The sequence below is a fragment of the Bactrocera neohumeralis genome, chromosome 2 (assembly GCF_024586455.1).
Source record: "Bactrocera neohumeralis isolate Rockhampton chromosome 2, APGP_CSIRO_Bneo_wtdbg2-racon-allhic-juicebox.fasta_v2, whole genome shotgun sequence".
Classification (NCBI taxonomy): Eukaryota; Metazoa; Arthropoda; class Insecta; order Diptera; family Tephritidae; genus Bactrocera; species Bactrocera neohumeralis.
This window is the reverse complement of record NC_065919.1, coordinates 18,166,598-18,186,086: the sequence shown is the minus strand read 5'-3', so window position 1 is coordinate 18,186,086 and position 19,489 is coordinate 18,166,598. Positions and strand designations below refer to the sequence as shown.

Here is a 19,489-nt window from a genome sequence, read left to right as displayed (position 1 = left end):
ATACACAAAACGGTATAAATATGGCATTTAGTTGTATGGAAGCATTTTAATGCATGCAAAGACTATTGTTGTATAGAAGCTTCGCCCAAAGCTTAGAAAACACTTTATTTTATATAGAAATTTATTCACGACATATAAGTAAGTAAGTTGTATTCCGGAGTAAGAAAATACTTACACGAATTTAACAATCATAGCTGCTAAGCTTCTTATCTCTTTTTTCATTTACACATAATCGAGTTTCCTTCCAAAACATACCCCGAAGATGAGTTTCGTGGTATCGGAACAGTGATTAAGTTTCCTTTAGACATATGAGGTATTGTTAAACTTAGTTTTCGTTTGGTTCAAGATCGAGATCACGTTTCACGTCTTTGATCGTGCTTCCAGTCTGAATATTAGGAATACCAGCTCCCTTCCAGTTTAAAACCAGCTGCACTTTCAAATTGTTTGTGATCTTAAACCGGCCAGATATTTTTAAGTGATCATGGCATGAACTTCTAGATATTTGTGATCTACTTGATCGTCATTGGTCGTACTTAACTGTCTTTTGAAAAATTCTAAAATATCCACCAACTGTTGCATCTCTTGGCAAGAAACCAAAACAAACTAAGCTCTATATACACCTTTGCATGTAGACCTTTGACCCTCATCACCATTTTATATAAAAAAAAAAACTTTCTTTCTCTGGCTACACAGTCTCTCGTCAATTTTAACTATCTTTCAAACAATCTCGATTAAGTAGCTTTGCCTCCGGACTTCTCCGTCTGGAAAATCGAAACACATTCTCTACTAGAAGATTTTATTCGTAAAATGACCCTGGATCGAAAAAATTTTATAGTCATCGGCTGATTTCAGTATCTCTGAGTAATTATTCAAGGAAATTTGGAAATACAGTTTTAAGAAAAAAGCGTTTGAAGTTAACCTGATGGAGCTGATTCAACTGAGCGGTTACACTGTAGAAGGCTGTAACTCCAAAAGTATTAGAGACATCGATTAAAAATTTTGGTATCTTATTTTTATAAGTACAACCTATCGAAAAATATAATAATCGATTGTCGAAGGCGAATTCACCGACTAGATTTATCTCAGAAAAAACGACTTGAATACAAAAATTATAGTGTAACAGGTCAATTGAAAGGTGCCCGGCCAACCATAATAAAATATATTTTTGACAAAATTCGATTTTTTTATTCAACATAGTTTCTTTCAATGGTGATACACTGAATATCTTCTTCTTTATTGGCGGAGACACCGCTTACGCGATTATAGCCATGTTTACAACAGCGCCGCCAATCATTCTTCCTTCGAGCCAATTGAAAATTCCAAGTGTAGCCAGGTCCTTCTTTACTGCGTCGAACACTTTCCTATTTGGAGCCGTTTCATCCATACGAACGAGATGACCTATCCACCGTAGCCGCTGTCTTTTAATTGGATGAACAATATCAATGTCTTCGTATATCTCATACAGCTCATCGTTCCATCGAATGCGATATTCGCCGTGGCCAAGCGCTATGGACTATAAATCACCATATAGCAGGACGGGTATAATGAGTGGCTTATAGAATTTGGTTTTTATTCGTCGAGAGAGGAATTTACTTCTCAATTGCCTACTCAGTCCGAAGTAGCACCTGTTGGCAAGAGTTATTCTGCGTTGGATTTCGAGGCTATTGTTGGTGTTAGTGTTAATATTGGTTCCAAGATAGACGAAACTACCTACGACTTCGAAGTTATGACTGTCAATAGTGACGGATGGACAATTAGATGTTAGTGGTGTGATCACCACTAGTCGGAATACCGAACAGTTAGGGTCGTTTGCGCGTGAACTGTTTAAGCGGCGAAGGCGGTTAGCTGGAAGTTAGGGTTAGTTTCTGTATGATTGGTGTGTGTAAGTGATGTGTGTATGGGGTCCAACCCCTGGCCACCAGTCCAGAGCCGTATGGAAGCTCAACTGGTAGTAGTTTCGGCTACGAGGTCTGACCGGAGACTTAATTCTGGTACCACGGGGAGCAGGAGCCCTTGGAGTTCGCTCCAACCTGCTCGTGCGGACTGGCCCCTCGGGGAGTATCGTGGTGGTTGTGGTTAAAACCCAAATCGCGGGAAGAACTGACTTTGTCAGTTGAATGTGGAGTTGCATTGAAACCGGGTGCCGGACCCAAAGCACGGCAGAGGTTTTAGATGGGCCTCGAACCCGACCAAGTGGGTTAGTGTGTCCATTCCACACTGCCAATTATTACTGAAAATGCTTTGCATTCTCAGGGCGCTGATCAACGCATTGATTTGATCCGCTGTGCTTTTGAGCGCCGTGGAGTAAGGCTGTCGTCAGCAGGTGCCCACGTAAAACACACCGGACGTTGTCCATAGTGACGTGGGAGCCAAGTCGCGAGTTCGACGACTGTTTTTTTGATGACGGGAGATATTTCGTTTGGCCTTCGTTCACTACTAGACCCATTTGCTTCGCTTCTTATTTAGTCTGGAGATAGCAGAACTAACGACGCGATAATGATATCAATATTATCGACGTACGCCAGCAGCGGTACACTCTATTAGAATATTGCACCTGATCGATTAATCTCTGCAGCACGAATTATTTTTTCCAAGAGTGGATTAAAGAAGTGGCGGAGTCACCTTGTCTGGAACCTCGTTTGGTATCGAACGGCTCGTAGAGATCCTTCCCGATTCTGACGGAGCTTTTGGTATTACTCAACGTCAGTTTACACAGCCGTATTAGTTTTTCGGCGGCATAAAGGAGGCTGCTTTTAGTGCTGTCAAAAGCACTAATTATATCGCCTAAAAATCATATGGATTTTATTCTAGTGGCTAAGTAGGGGGATTTTCAACTGACCTGTTAATTAATCATATATGTATATTTCATTTAAAAGATCAATATATTTGTGAAAAATGTGTATTTCCAAGTAAGCTTTTCTCTCTGACAAAGTTCCTATACCACCGTGAATACACAACAAAAGATTAAAGTTCCGCTCGGATGGCACAGCATCAACTAATGAAAAATTGAATAGACAAATAAAATATGTGCATTAATCCGGCGTTGGTTCAACCAACGCGTACACTAAAGGTCGAATCACCATCCCACTAACAAAGAACAAAGGAAGTAAGCACAATGCGCAAACGAAAACGCCACTTCCTTTAGAAAGGCACACACACACACACACACACGCTTAGATACAAAATATTGCACATCCTGGCTGTATTCCCAATTGTGCGCGCCGTTGAGGCAGCATGGCTGGCGTCTAGGCGGCGCCAAAATAATCAAGCGACAAAAGCGCACATAACGGGAACGACTGCAATGCGGTACAGAGAAAAATGCAAATGTCTGCTACACGTTGCTGCAGCGCGACATCCTCCACACACACCCATACACACACAAAGCAAATTGCGGATGTTGTTTTACTACACGCGCAGACTCACACACACACACACACACATAGATGCAAGCTCTTTTTCTGATTTATTTTTTTATTTTTGTGTGCTTCTTGTTTTGCCATTTGCTTTGTGTTTTTCTTTGCTCGCTGCGCATATGCTACACTGCATTGCATAGTGCAGTATATTTGCATGTGACACATTTTCTTTGCCGGCAGTCGGTCGCTGGTGGCAGCGTAGTAGCGCGCCAAATGCTTTGTTTTGTTTCGACTTGAACAAATTTGCTGAATGCAAATTGCCAGCGCACTGACATCTGCCCGCTGCCATATAACCCTGCACGGCTTGCTGCAAGGTCCCTGCTTGCATGTCTAGTGTGTGTGTGTGTGTGTGTGGGTGCCATGCCACCGCCTTCTGCACACGTTTCCGCGCATTAGATAATTTGTTTATTTTGACATGCTTTTATTCCGCCACTTTAACCCATAAATGGTCATATTAACACACGTTCAAATGTTGCTTCCTCGGCTGGCTATTGTTTCAGCGCCTAACCTCACTTAACTTAACTTTTAGCCACACTATGTTTTAGTATGCAAAATGCGACCATGTGTACAGCATGGCGGTAATTTCTTTTCCGTGTCAACCACAATTCACATACTAATTTGAATTAGAGGTCTAATTGCTTAACAAGCTTGAAAGCTTTTCCATTTAAATTGTCACTAATTGTTGCAGATGACAAACCACCTAAATATACATATACATACATATGTACATATGCACCAATTGTATGTGGTGTACTTGTATGCATAAATGTATATTCTCGGTGCTGAACGGAAACAATAAACTGAACAATCGCGACAAAGTGTCTCGCCATACCGGATGGCGAGAATTTAAAATTAGACAGGAATCAAATAGATTTTTAAAGCCGTTGTCAACCTAACTGAAACCACATGTCGTAAAAAAGTTAAGAATAGTTGAAGTCAGCGACATTTTTCATTCACTTACATTCTCACTGTATAGAGCCGCAGCCTTCTTTAAAGTCGTGAATATTCTCTCCGTTAGTATGGGATGGGTATTAGCCTTGAGTTCGCTGACTGTGAATTCAAGACTATTGCAGGGGTATCTAAGCTCCTTATCTCTAGCATCGAGCTCGTTCATGATTAAACTGGTTTGAGCGCCTGGCCATAGCGGTATTGCAGGAAGCTGTAAGCTGATGAGCTTGCTAGGACACGAATGGGAACGGGTAAGGCTTCTTTAGCTTCCTCTGGCTCACTATTAGACAGTTGCGCCTCAGCATCAATTCAGCAAGCGCTGATCGACTACATATACCAGCAGCTGTGCAGTCGTAAAGTGCTTCTATGAGGCACAGGGAACTCTTCGCTCTCAGCCACTTTTCAGGGATTGTAGGAGTTCTGACTGCACACTGTCCGATCAGAATTCCTGCAGTACGATTGAATAACTTACCAGCTGCATCAGCTGTTTAGAAAACTATGAGATGGAGTCTTCTCAACACTTCCTCCTCGAATGCCCCGCTTTTGCCAGATTAAAGCAAAAACACCTCGAATATCATACCTTTAGACATCCAGGTGAAATAGCGGAAATAGAAATAAAACACCTAAGCACATTTGTAAAAGATTTGGGGCGTTCTTGCCGCTGGTAGATATCTAACTACAGCAGTTTTTCGTTTCACAAAGAACTGTACATAAGTATCTCCTCAATGATGAGAGATCAATCACTTTAAATCTAATCCTAAATTTACCGTGCGATTCTGTAACTTGAGACAGTCTCAAGTCTCTAAATTTGAGATTTTAAGTTAGAGACAATTTTTGAGACTTGAGATGATATTGCTATTCTGTAAGTGACAGTCACAAAATCTATTACATTTCATTATTCAGAGATGTTTTTACACTTGAATGAAAATAAATATGTCGATAACAAATATTAAATTTTCTATAACATAGTCAAAAAACATAATTATCCATAAAAATAAAAATATTTTTTTGACTTCGTTTTATAATATTTACTGAATTTATGTAAGATTGATTTATTTTTAACCTTTTCGTGTTTGAGTTGCTTACAAAATATAAAGAAACGACAATCGATTAATATCTATGATGATCTCTATTCAGTATATTCAAAATGGCAGACAAGAGTTCTTTTTAGTTTTGTGACCTGCTAACTACCAGGTCTCAATATTTTGAGACTAACGCTAGAGACTGTTTAGTGAATAGTAACAAGTGCCTCAAAATGTCTCAAATAGAGACTAGAGACTGGTTACAGAATCCCGCTATTAATACAGTGATCACGTCCAGAACAAAAGACGTTCGCCCGTCTGTTACGTAAACCAAAGCATAAAAGTTAATATATTCAGTTTTGTGGCCGTGGTTAAGCAGCTATTACGACAGTTTTGGACATTTTTGCCAATTGAAAGAAGAAATTACTTTACACAAGGTGCGTTCCAAAGTAAACAGGACTTTTTGAACCTAGGGCCCCCTGGTGGCGCCATCTATATGTCGACTGGTGCGTTAGAATCTGCTATCTTTATCGATTGTCCAGTGAGTGAGCCATAACATTTCATTGATTGGAAGTGAAGTTATTGCGTTTTAAGTGCCAATATGTTTGTGTTATCGGTGCGAAAATCTTCGAACAAAGAGCCAACATTAAATTTTGTTTTAAAATTGGTAAAACTTTTACCGAAACGTTTCAATTGATGAAACAAGTTTATGGCGATGATTGCCTATCCCGTAGCAGAGTGCACGACTAGTGTCAACGTTTTCAAAATGGTCGTGAGGACATAAATGACGATCAACATGTGGGCCAATCAAAATCCGTGTTTACCGGAAATTCCATCGAAACTGTATGTGAATTCATCACAAATCAGCCGAAACATCATTGAAATTCATGGCAATGGAATTGAACATCTCCAAAACATCGATTTATCGTATTTTACCGAACATTTGGGCTTACGAAAGGTGTGTGCACGCTCAATTGCTCAAAATCCAACATTCGAATTACGCTTGTGACCGATTATTTGACCAAAAATCACATTTTAACCATTAACCACTCCGCGTATTCCCCTGATATGGATACGTGCGACCTTTTTCTTTTCGGACAAATGCATTTGCCCATGAAAGGAAAGCGTTATGCAGACGTAGAGGCCATTCAAAAGGCTTGCACCGGCATACTGGCGGCCATACCGGCCAACGAGCTAAAGCACTCGTTCGACATGCTTTTGGACCGTGCAAAAAGCTGTATTGAAGCATAAGGAGATATTTTGAATAAAATAAATTGATTTTTAAAAAATCATCATAGTTATGGACCAATGTTTTTATAGGCTCTCTAAACCCAGAGAGTAATACCTAGTCAAAAATTAAAACATATTAGCTTACATATATGACTATCCGATTAATCGAAAAAATAAAAAATAAAGTAGTTTTTGAGCTGATAACCCTCCCTCCCTCCTTAACCCAGTACCATTTAATAATCGTCAGCAACTTTAGTGGCGCCTTGTAATTCCGATTTATCAATGTTCGAGACAAAGTCTTTGTTCCACCTCACAGTTAGTCAGTAAGACAACCAGTGATTGCAGGCATGTCCACCATATGAAAAACACTAAAGACCTTTTTAGGGAATGGATACGCTATAAAGCACTATCTGTTACATACACTCTATCGGTTATGCACCCATCTGACTATTATTCGTCTCAAAGAAGGCGAAAGAACCGAATCCGCAAATTATGAACTCTCTCATTTGCGTGAGGAGAACCATACGCTGAATAATTCACATGCCGCCTCATTTCCTTGGATCCCACAACGCCTGGACACCCAACGCGTTGCTCTTAGATTCTCTAATAAAGTCACTTGCTAAAATTCTAATAGCCCCTTGATAATTTCAAAACTTAACCTATATGTTTGTTCTCTTGTTTGCTCCTCTAAAAATTCTAATTCAATACATTTTTGCAAGTTTTATTGACGTTCCGATGCTAGTAACCTATCTTCCTCCAGTTTTAACACAAGGAAGGACATTTAAGCTGTTGTCCAAAGACTGCAGCGCACCTATGATGTTTAGTAATGCTAACATAGAGATACTATAGGTCAGTCACTTTAAGAATCCTGTACCCGCACGAAGAGATTTGTATTCAAATTCAGTCCTTTCGTCGAACTATAGATCTGGTTTTAACATACCTTGGTGGAGCCAACTGATATTTTCACCTCAATAGGTACTAAACTCTGTTCCAGCTTGATACCTCAAATAGTCACTTCAACTTCTTTCTTAAAGAAAAGGTAAGAAAAATTAAAAATCACTTAGTTTATGATAAAAAATTGTATAACCTCTTCTTTAAATATAACCACTGAAACATTCAAGGAGGCCTTCAGAGCACGCGGATGCTAGTCATTACCATTTAATTCTGAGACTCTACCAAGAAATCATTTTAAAAAGGTTTAACTCATAAGAGCATAAAATATACTTAATCGAAGGTGCTAGAACAGCCTACATAGATCTGGAATAACATTTCTACGTCCGGTAAATAGTTTCGGAGCTATGAGCATTTTTGTACGAATTTTTTTAATTTAGAATAATCGGCTCCCAAAACTTTGAACACATTTTGGCAGAGTCGATAAGAAAACCGTATACGGTTGCCTTTCTGAAGTACATAAAGTGCATTCGGTGATCTTTACGATGACTGAAATTATTCAACAAAGAAGTTCATTTAAATTTTGTTTGCGGAATGAAATTTCTGGTGCCGAAACCTTCAGAATGTTGGAAAAAGCCTTCGGTGATAATTGTATATCGCGAGCAAGTGTTTTTGATTGGTACAAATTATTGAAAGAGGGTCGAGAACGCGTTGAAGACGAAGCACGTCTAGAACGGCCATCAACATCAACTGATGATCAACACGTCAATAAAATAAAGGACAATTCCTTTGCTTGAGAATCGACTATGACCAGTCAGAGATCTTACTGGCAACATCAGATCAATGAAAACCATTTATAAAGATTATTTGGGCCTAAGGAAAGTGAACGCGCGATTGGTTCCAAAATCTCTAACTCTTTTGAAAAATAGCGTCACATTAACGTCTGTGGAACAATGCTTTCCGACTATCAGGATGCCATTGCAATGAATCTTGGATCTATGCTTACGAACCGGAAACACACGATCAATCGGAAATATCGTGGCAAAGGTGAGCCGAAACCGAAAAACTCACGTCAAAGCAGGTCAAAAATCAAGATCAAGAAAACTGTTAACATTTCTTCGATTATCGAGGTGTGGCGCTCTGCGAATTCCTTCCGACCGGCCAAACTGTTCACAAGCAATGCTATTTGAGTGTTGTACGTCGTTTGCGCGAAGCTATTCGTAAAAAGTGGCCGATTTTTGCACCACAATAATGCATCGTCGCATACTGCATTGATTATTCGTGAGTTTTTCGCCTAATTTCAACCATCAATATCGTGCCGCAACCACTGTATTCGCCTGATTGAGCTCTATGTGATTTCTGGCTATTCAGCAAAGTCAAATACCGCTTCGGCGAAACCGTTTTGAGTCAATTGAGGCCATTAAACGTGAATCGCTGCGCGCCTTGAAGGCTATTGCGAAAATTGACTGTAACTAGTTCGAGGATTGTAAAAAACATTGTAGATTAGGGCCAATAGGGATTACTGTAAGGGAGACAACATTGATTTTGAAAAATAGATTAAGCATTTTAAAATTATGAACAAAGTCTTACTATTTTTTGTTCGTAGTAGTATGTATTTGTTAAATTCTGGCTATTCCTTTGGTGATTACCTGCAATCATCAATTTTCATAAATTTTTCATATTTTGTTATATATTTATGAATTTCGGATAATTTTAAGCAGAAAAGTTTTCGTCATCGCCAGAAACCGTTTTTGGAGGGTCTTCAAGGGAATTCAAAATCTTTAAAAATTAATCGCCGATTATTAGGTGCATATTATTGAATCTCTTCTCAAAAATCCCAACAAAGTGCGTTTTTCCTGCCTTACAAGTGAATATACGTTATGTAACCGCTTTATGATTGTTTACGACTACTTTGTGCATTACTATGTTACTTAAACTTTACCAAAGATTGTTATATTGCCTGACCTTCTGCTATGGTGGTAAAGTTCTGAGTACAATGGCATGCAAATTTCAGAACATATTTTTTTTTAAGTATTTAAACTTTTTTTTTTTACTTTTAATCTTCTTCATAGTCTCATTATTTCCAAGCACTGTTCACGTAGATAAAAACATACGCACGTTTCCCTCACAACCACCTGTTGCGCCGGCCACTAACTTGTCGTCGCAGCGAAATTGCATAATGCGATGAATGCAATTGTACGCCGTCGCACTTAAATAATTTAATTGCGAAAGTTTGACATTGTTCAGCAGTGACAGCGTGTAAGCAGCAGAACTGCCGGGCAACAAGTGGATGTGGCGTGGTGGAGGAATAGCGGTTTATAAATATTTTGCGCTCGACAAACAAAGGCAACCAGCGGAAGACGGACCAAAAAACAAAGACACAAAAAAACTGTACTTTACCGCCATTGTGTTTGTCTTTGTTGCATAGAATTAAATTTTGTCTGAAACAGAATTATATTGTTGCTGTTGTTGTCGCACAGTGCAACATTTAATTGCAAACAAATGCGGTAAACGAGACAAAATGACGATTTTTAGGCATAACAAAAGACATAGAATGCAATTTTAGAGGTTAAGTGTAGTCAGAGACATGAAAATTATAATTTTAATTTTTTTTTTCGCGGGCGCCCGGTAAATTAATTTAATTTACAAAATTAAAACATAGCATCATTCAATAAGATTTCTATTTGAATTGACGTAAATTTGAAAATTAATATGCTAAAAGTAATGGCTGCTTTGTTTGATCCAGTTCCAAGCAAAGCTCTTTGCGGTGGCCAACACTAATTCTTGGTTAAATTCATCCATCAAACGAAAAAAATTTACTAGGTCAGTATAGTAAAACATCAAAATCGGACAAAATGGTTCGTTTAACTAAATTCAAGATAATTTAAAGTCATAAAAAAACTCATCGAAAAAACCCTTTCTTTTCAACTAAAAAGTGTTCCAGTGTAATTGTTTTCTTTATAAAATGGCGGAATCAGGAAAATTTTGTCCAGATTTTCAGAAAACCCTACAGTTAATTGTTTATAAAAAATCGAAATTAAAAGAAATTCCGCGGTCAGGACACTAGTTTTTCATGTTTTCTAAACGCTGTAAAAATTTCATTGAAATCTATTGAGCGGTTTTCGAGCTAAAGTGGACCGGTTTTGAAAAAAACGCATTTGAAATTTTACGAGAATGTTCCAAAATAACTGAGCACTCTTTGATAATTATCGAATAAGTCGAAAGTAAATGTCGTATTTGATATATACTTTAGAAAAATATAAAAAACAATAAAATCAATATTTGAAAATTCTGACTACCACTAACCATTTAAGAAAGTATTTTAGTCCAAAATTTAAAAAATCATTTTTTTTTTTAACTTCAAAGTTTAATTATTCAAGAATATGTCTGAAAGAGGATTTTTCAAAATTCAAATTATTTTCGGAGATATGGTCATTTTGTATCCAAACTAGTACTTTAAGAAGAAACAAAAAAAATCAAAATCGATACAATATTTTTTCAACGATATTTTTCTCAAATGGAAATGAAATATTTTATTATAATTTTTTATAGTGTATTTAACATACACTATTAACAAAGAAATTCTAAAATTTTTGTACAAAAATAATTTAAACTCGGCCATTGCGACGCCAACCGATCCGGATGGCCCCTCGGAAAAAAGATGCGCCCTCGTTGGCAGGATAAATCCTTACAGGATCATGTAAAGTGAAAAAAGACGTCTTTTAGTCAAAACCTTAACTTAGAACTTGAACAAAGGAAAAAAAAAAACTGAAAATTGGATTTTTGGCAGTCACTTTTACAAAAAATCTAAAATTTTAGTGAAAATTTCGCGACATATTTTTTTCAAATAGTTGCTTCGTTCAAGTCTTTAAGAATTGCATCTCAAAATTTCATGAAGTCGGTTGAGTTCTCGAGAAATCTTGCCAACCGACTTCAAAAACACAGTTTCGAGAAAAACGCGTTTAAAAACGGCGCACTTAGCCTAGCACAAGTTCTCAAGCCTGTATCTCTGAAACTATTACTCGGATAAACTTGAAAATTAAGGACAATATTCTAGAGGTGTTGTAGAATTTAATAAGACAACAAAACAAATTGATTTTTGAAACCCGTAAACCCATGTAACCACTTAAAAAATTTTCAACAGTCAAAAAAAAGTGGTACAAAAACTGTTCCAAGTAGTCGCCATTTCGTGAAATAGTTGTAAGAAAATTTCCATAGAACCAGACTTTTTGACATTATTCCAGATTACTATATATATATATATCTTTGTTTCAGATTGCTAGGAGGGTTGAAAACGTGGCTATGGTCACGTTCCAATCGTTTGAGACCCCCACTTCAGCTGCTAATTTTTGACTTTTCTTTTTTTGATTTTTTTCTATATTGTTGTAATGTTAATAAAGAACTAATAAAAAAATCTGGGGAGTGAAATTATTAGGTAAATATTACCTGAAATTCATGCCTCTGGACTAGAATACCTCCTTAAATGAGTTATATTTCTGAAGTTTGTCAAAGATCATTGCCAAAGGCAACCACTGTTTAAAAGAGCTGAGCTCAAATTCAAGGAAAATTTTTTAAATGACAAATTATCTTTTTGAAATTTCGCAGATGTTATTATCCAAGGCTATTCTACGATCTTCCAACATATTGTTCAGATCGTACCACTATAGCATATTGGTCTCATACAAACCTATCAAAATCGAGGCCAGGTATGGAAAACTTTTTAGTGTGCCAATATATCTTCACGAAATTTGTCATAGAATATTTCTTAAGGCAATGGTACAATTTACGAAAATTTTATTTAGATCGCATATAGATAGCAAAGTAAGGACTTTCTTATACCGTTCTATGTGAAATGCACCTGTGAAGGGTATTACTCAGTGTAACGAAATTTAACGTTTTTTTTGTTTTTTTTTTTTTTTTTTTTTTCAAATGGAATTATTATATTTTTCGTTGTTGTTGTCGTTGGCATCTTGGAGCCGGCGCTGGTTAGCCAGCAAAATGAGTAAAGCAAAAAATAGTTTTCAATCATCGCATAGCAGGAGTGGGAGTAGCAGAAATAAATGAAAAATACAATAGTACACGTAATTTAATTGCATTAATGACATTTCAGCTTATTTATCGGTATGTGTGCATTAAATCGCATTTAAATATTTTTACTCACACATACACACATGCACGGATATAAATGCAACTTTGTGGTGTTCGCATTGTTATTGCACTTCGTTATTATTATTTTTAATTAATACTACTTATTTGTTATTCACACAAGTGTATGTTTATACATACATAAGTATGTATGCATGTATGTATGTATGTAAGTATATGGGTATCGCTTAGTGGTTTTCAATCAATTTATTTTCCTGATGCTTTATGAAAAAACCGAATTCGCGAATTAATTTATACCCAGGCAAAACTTGTTGCATTGGAGCGGTTAAATTCGGTTTACATATTGACTGATTATACTTGTAGTGAACCTCCAACTTTTTGATACCATTTTTGTAGTAGGATTTGCCTTTGCTTCAAAATAGGCCTCAGTTTTGTCGATCAACTATTCATTTGACAAAAATTTCTTCCAAGCGCGCATTCTTTTGAGATCTTAGATTGGGAAATAGTTTCTGGGGACCAATTCTGGATAATACGGTGGTTGCGGAAGCAATTCGAAGCCAAATTCAAGGGTTTTTGCTATCGTTTTCACTGACTTGTGAACTTGTGACTTGTGTGGCTCTGTCTTGGTGAAACAGCACTTTCTTTTTCTTCAATTGCGGTTTTTCGGCGAATTCATCCTTCAATTGGTCCAATAACGCCATGAAACAGTTCGTTGATGGCCCTTCCTTTTTCATGCTAGTCAATAAAAATTATTCAAGTAGCATCCCAAAATACAGACGCCATAGCCATTCCGACTGTTGCGCTTTTCCACACTTTGGAGCGGGTTACTTGCTTCCAGTTCACTCGGATGTCTATCGTTTGGATTGGAGTGAAATGATGAAGCCATGTACAATCCATTGTCCCACATCGTCGCAAAACTCGTGTTTATTACGCTTAAACATCTGCAAACACTGTTCCGAATCATCAACCTGTCGTTGTTTTTGAGTGAGCTCGCGCGGCACCCACTTTGCACAGAGCTTTCTTATACCTAAACATATGATTTACACGTTCATTTGACTTTATGGGAAACGCAAATTATTTTGTAAACTTTTTTGATGTTTTCGTCGGTAACGTCATCTTTTCGTCGTTCACCGCCTTCGATGTTTATTCCACAACGTCTAAACTTAGAATACCAATCTTTAATGGTTCATTTTTCTGGGTTCAGTATCCGGAAACTGACTGAAAACGGATTACACGGAACGGCAATTTCAGTTTGGGGACCAAGAAAAAATCTGATCGATGGTATTCATTGCGTTTTTGAACCAAAGAGACTGTTTACGGTACTATTTCTGCAAAAATTCAACTTTATCGGGACGATTCGAGCAAGAACGTATTTCATACCCAAAATATCCACCGAAATCATTCAAACGGCCTCGTGAGAGATGTCGTGCTCTCTCTCTAACACTTTCCTGCCGATTGTCAAGCACTATAACCCTCACTTTTTTAGGTCTTCAAGTAGGAGGCATGTTTTCAACGATCTCTTGACTGCCTTTGAAGGCTTTGTACCACTCGTACGCTTGTGCTTTTGATAAAACTGATTCAGCGGAAGCCTTTCCCAACATTCGCAGCAATTCCTTACACGCAATTTGATTAGAAATACAAAAATGGTAGTAGTAATTAAGGACAGTCCTACCAACTAAGCAAAATAATTTTTTTTTGAAATATCATTTCCCCGGGGAATTTAAATTAAAATTTCCGGGTACTCTTTTGTCACAATATACGATATTTGCACATCGTTCAAATTTATTACCAAAATAATAGTTCGGTTTGCGAGTCGCTTGCAGCCAATATTCGTCCGATATAAGCGACCGTAATTCGTAATTCGGGCAACCATGGATCGGTTTTGCACCATGCAATGGAGTGGATAATGCACATCCTCAAAGAAGCCATACAGTGCAACCGAAGGTGTTCAATACATTCAAGGAGTATCTAAAAGTTCTGTTTCCAAAGCCACAACGCAGCTAACGGTGGATCAAACAACTACAATTTACTCGAGCAATCTCCAATAAAATGTCATAAAAACTCCAGAAATAACAAGTTCGGTTTCAACCGAAGTTAAGACTTCCTTGATGGCTACAGTTTAACACCTTTGTTGAGAAATATTTTAATCCAATTTTAATTGGGCACATTAATTTTAGTTGAGCGATAAATTTCCGATAACTTTTGGTTGAAAATTCGTTAATGATGAATGAGCAGATTGTATGAACCGTTTCAGAAATGAAACCAATACATATTTCTAAGGAAAACATTAAATATTTTCTGTATTAAAATGATGAAAAACATATCCATTATTTGCTTTACATTCCTTTAATAGACAAATTTTTAATTTCGCTCCTTTCAATTTGTTATAATTATTTTTGGAAAAAGTTGCTTTTTCTCAGCAGAATTTAATTAAAATTATTTTGCTTACCTTGTTTCACGTAACTATGGTCTAAGGGCTAGAATGAGCATAAAGTTTCATTGGTTGGCAACGAATCAATCTGAAAAAAAAAATTTAAAAATATTATTATTACATGTTACTTTATAAAATCAGGAGTTAACTTTTCCGGTATTTTTCTGGATATGTTACTTTAAAAATAGTGGACTAATAAGTTTTTGGAAACCCTATAGTTGGCACGATCTCATGCATTGGTTTCAATAATTTGATCTAAATTGAATGCCTCAGCTATCTCATAGAAGTTCCAAAAATTTGCTTAGGTCTGAGTCCTATTCTCCCAGTCATGATCTTCTTTTTTATACCAGCTTTGATTGAGTTAAAAAGTTGGGCAAATATATTTTGATTAAGAACTTTTCTGAGCGAAAGACAAACCTGCGTTCTAGAATACCTGATTGAATCTGAACTGGGTTTTGAAGACTAATAATCTTATAAGTGGACGAATTACACCGTTGTTGGGTAAGAGAACCCGAAACAGTTCATTCCACAAAATATAAAACTGGTCTCGTTGACACTTCAACGTTTAATAATGACGGAACCAAAGCAAAAAAATTTGGGGGGAGACTTAATTTTTGTAAAGTAGGAAAGTAAGATTGTGAAGAACAGGCTTAGGCAACGTTTTCATTGTCATTCCGCTAGAGAACTTGCAGTTTACTACGCGGATTTTCTGCAGACTCTACGCATATTTCTTATTATGTGGTACCTTTACCCTCATATTCGAGCTAAGTATTGACATATTGTTTCCAATATCCGTTCATTAAGAAATGTTATCTTTAAAAGGTTAAAAAAAGGCAAACCACTAGGTGCAGCTGTTCACTGGCGAATTCATAATTCGTAAAACCTACTATTCGTCGAATAACATCCAGACGAATACGCAAAATTTTGTTCATTAAGTGAAATTGGCTAGTTCTAATTTATCATCTTTAAGTTGCGACCACCCAAATGAATTGGCTAACTTCACTCTTCCTCAGTTTAAAGTGACAACCCATTCAGCTGGGAAAATTTAGACTCTCTTGGGCATAAACTCTCTCCACACAACTTATTTACTCATACCAAAAGCGGCATTCCCCACATTGTCTTCTTCGGAAGCCACATTAAACGAAGGTAATAAATTTTAGTTTACTTTTCGCTAGTGACACGAGCTTTTAATTCTGTTCAATTTCATTTAGAAACATTACGGTCGGCATAATTATATTTGTACTTGTGTGGCCACCCTCCACACGGTAAACTGGTGAACTAAAGAGCGCATGGGAAATTTATGAGCCATGAGCGTCGAGTTAGTAGATAATGAGCGTGTAAATTGCGTGCAATGTGTGGGCAAATCATTACGGTGTAATTTAGTTACAGAAATATTCAAAAATATGCAAATTTCGTTCTCTCAAAATAACCAAATAAAAGGTGATCCATTTCGAGGTTCCCTACTTTTTCAAAGAAAAATCACAGAAACTTCAAATTTAATGGGGAATGTTTATTATCATGTGAAAGAACATACTTTGGCATTTTTTTCGAAGATTATCTCTTGCAAATGTAAGCCGTGGCTACGTCTCAGGTGGTCCATCCGTTGAGTCCAATTTTCGATGACTCGTTCGAGCATTTTGACTGATAACTGGCGAATGACACGTGTGATGCTTCGCTCCAAGGCCTGTAACGAAGTGGCATTATCCGCATAGAATTCAGACTTTACACATCCCCACAGGAAAAAGTCTAACGGTGTGATATCACACGATCTTGGTGGACAATCGACCGGCCCAAAATGTGAGATTATCTGCTCACCGAAGTGTTCTCTCATGCGATATGTGGGAAGTGGCGCCGTCTTGTGGAAACCAAATGTCGCCGAGATCACGAGTTCCAATTTCAGGCAACCGTATTGACGGTTACGTTCTCATCGGCATCGTTTTTGAAGAACCATAGACCGATGATTCCACAGAAGTTTTCGTAATAAATTGAAAAAAGTTTCGCTACTTGGATCACCCGTTTCAACAATCGAATGCTAGACTATGCCTGCATAAGCTTTTAAATGGAAACACAAAATTACTTTAAAACCAGGCAAATGCTATTGCACATTCATATTTGTAAACATATTTAGTAGATCTCAATATTTGAAACAACAAGAAACAAACACAACAAATATATGTAAGTATATGTAGATATTTTAATCGGTTAATACCTCTACAATATTTGAACAAATAATTTCAATTGAGTGCTCAAAAAGCCCGAAAACTCGGCGTGGCCAATGAGCTGGCCAACCAGAAAATAACTATGATTATGTGTAATTGTTTTAGGCATTTTAAATATCTTTGCTGCAAAAGCACTAGGCACAGCAATCCCGATATGATAGGTTCCTGTGAGAGATAGTTGAGTTGGCGGCTTCAATAATCAGTTGGATTAAATGTTTGGAACCACTCGCTCATTGGTCCGAACACCAACCAATAGACTATTGACATTGACCAACTCTTTTCAAGTTCTCCCATTCTCCGAGGCTTGCTGAGGAATAAAAAGTCTAGAAATTTGATTGGTTTAAGTTAAGTTATAGTTTTCTCTACATAAATTTCTAAGCATGATTGAACTCGACACAGAAGAGGAATATCTTCTAAACACCCTTAAAGTCGCTTGCCGCCATTCCATCTACGAACAGGTTAGGTTTTATTCAAAACCAATGGATCTCACTTAGACAGTGATTAGTCCTTTGTGTTTAAGTGTTTATAAAAGTGGATTACCAGTTTCACATAGATCGACGAAGCGTTTTGAGCTTACAACAAATTTATTAAGGTGGTTGATATCAATACCAGTAACTTCGCAAGGTTCTTTAAAGGCGTGTCTACCGAGATATTTCAATCTCAGTCTGGCAAAAGCCGGGTAATAAAGAAAGAACTGACAAGATGATACCACATCGCCTTTCATCATACAACTTTGAATCGCATAAGAGCCTATCGGCCAGATTCTAACCCGAACACCAACAGTTGCGAAATTGGTTTTGTTAAGAGCCAGTAGTTCCGTGAACATCTTACAGTTCACTCTCTCTCGCACAAATTCTGATTGCTGACCAGCGCTTGATAAGCTCACTGAATATCCAAAGTTCCAACGCCATTACGGAAGCATCGCTTCCAATCGGATAAAATTTGGGAAATGGTGCCCTCTCTAGCAAGCTCATTGGCTTTGCAATTTCCAGCGATTCCGCTGTGACCAGACACCCATACAAGTCTAATATAGAAGAAGTATGAAACAATTGCTAATACGGACATGCACTGACTAATTTGAGTACACAATCAGCAAGCTCAAAGTCAGTATAGCCGTTCGGCAATTGGAATGAATGCACAGCTCTCTGAAGGAAGCAGCTCTTCGAAGCAGTACATTTTATGCTACCCTTATGGCAGCCATCTCCGTTCGAAAGACGTTACGGTGATCTGGTAGTCTAAAACTAGAGTTGATGGAGAGCTCCCGATAGATGACACCACCTCCTACCTTCCCCCTCAACCATATACAAAATAGGCAGAAAATTTTGATAGAGATCGGACTATTTTTTTCTCGGAGTTATCACGGCAAATTTGAAGTTAAAAGATAAACTGATTAAGCTGACTGTACTGATTGAAGTGATTAAACCGAGAGGCTTCACTTAAGAAGGCCTCAGCTCAAGAACTACTTCAGATAACGAATTAAAGTTTTAGTATGTTATTTTCAAAAGTGTAGACTATCAAAATATGAAAAAATTACCGGCTGAGGCTGACAGTATCGGAACGCCATAGAAAGATCTTTAAGCACTTAAGAAAGCAAAGAGTTTTCGATTTTCAGTGCTTTTAACAGTAAATTATGATTGCCTCATTTTTCAATTTATGTTCGTCATAATCGTCCTGTCTGATCAACAATTGAGCGTCTAGTGGACAAATTTAAATTCACCGGCACAGCACAAAATGTGCCAGTGAGACAAAAAGTGTCCGTAGTGACGAGAATATTGCTGCCGCTAGCGCAACAAATGAGAAAGACCCAAATCAGTCTCCCACACGTCACTCTCAAGCGTTGGGCATCTCTGTAACGTCGTTGTGGCGAATTTTGGAAAAAAAAATCTTGGCCTACATCCTTAAGAGCTCAAATTGACGCAAGAACTGAAGCTGCTTAACCACCAAATCGTCGTATGTTTGTGAACTGGGCTGAGCAACAACTTGAAAAGGATCCGGATTTTCATCGAAACATCATGTAAAGCTACGAGGCTCATTTCTGGCTGAATGGCTTCTACAATAAGCAAAATATTGGTCAGGCAGCAATCCACACGTACTCCATGAGTCACCATAGCAACCCGAAAAAATACGGTTTGGTGCGGTTTATGGGCCAGCGGCGTCATTGGGCCGTACTTTTTTCGTGAACAAGACCGGCACGTTACTGTGATTGAGAATCATTACCGCTCAATGATA

General features: G+C 37.6%; 1 protein-coding gene across 3 annotated transcripts in view; it reads right to left on the bottom strand.

The window, feature by feature from the left end:
- The window catches only part of LOC126751018 (cadherin-87A), a 192,550-nt gene that overhangs the window by 120,711 nt on the left and 52,350 nt on the right, over positions 1-19,489 (bottom strand). For all 3 annotated transcript variants that reach the window (XM_050460911.1, XM_050460913.1, XM_050460912.1), the window contains exon 2: positions 15,060-15,129. The gene's annotated coding sequence lies outside the window, so the exon portion shown is untranslated. The remainder of the gene's footprint in view (positions 1-15,059; positions 15,130-19,489) is intronic.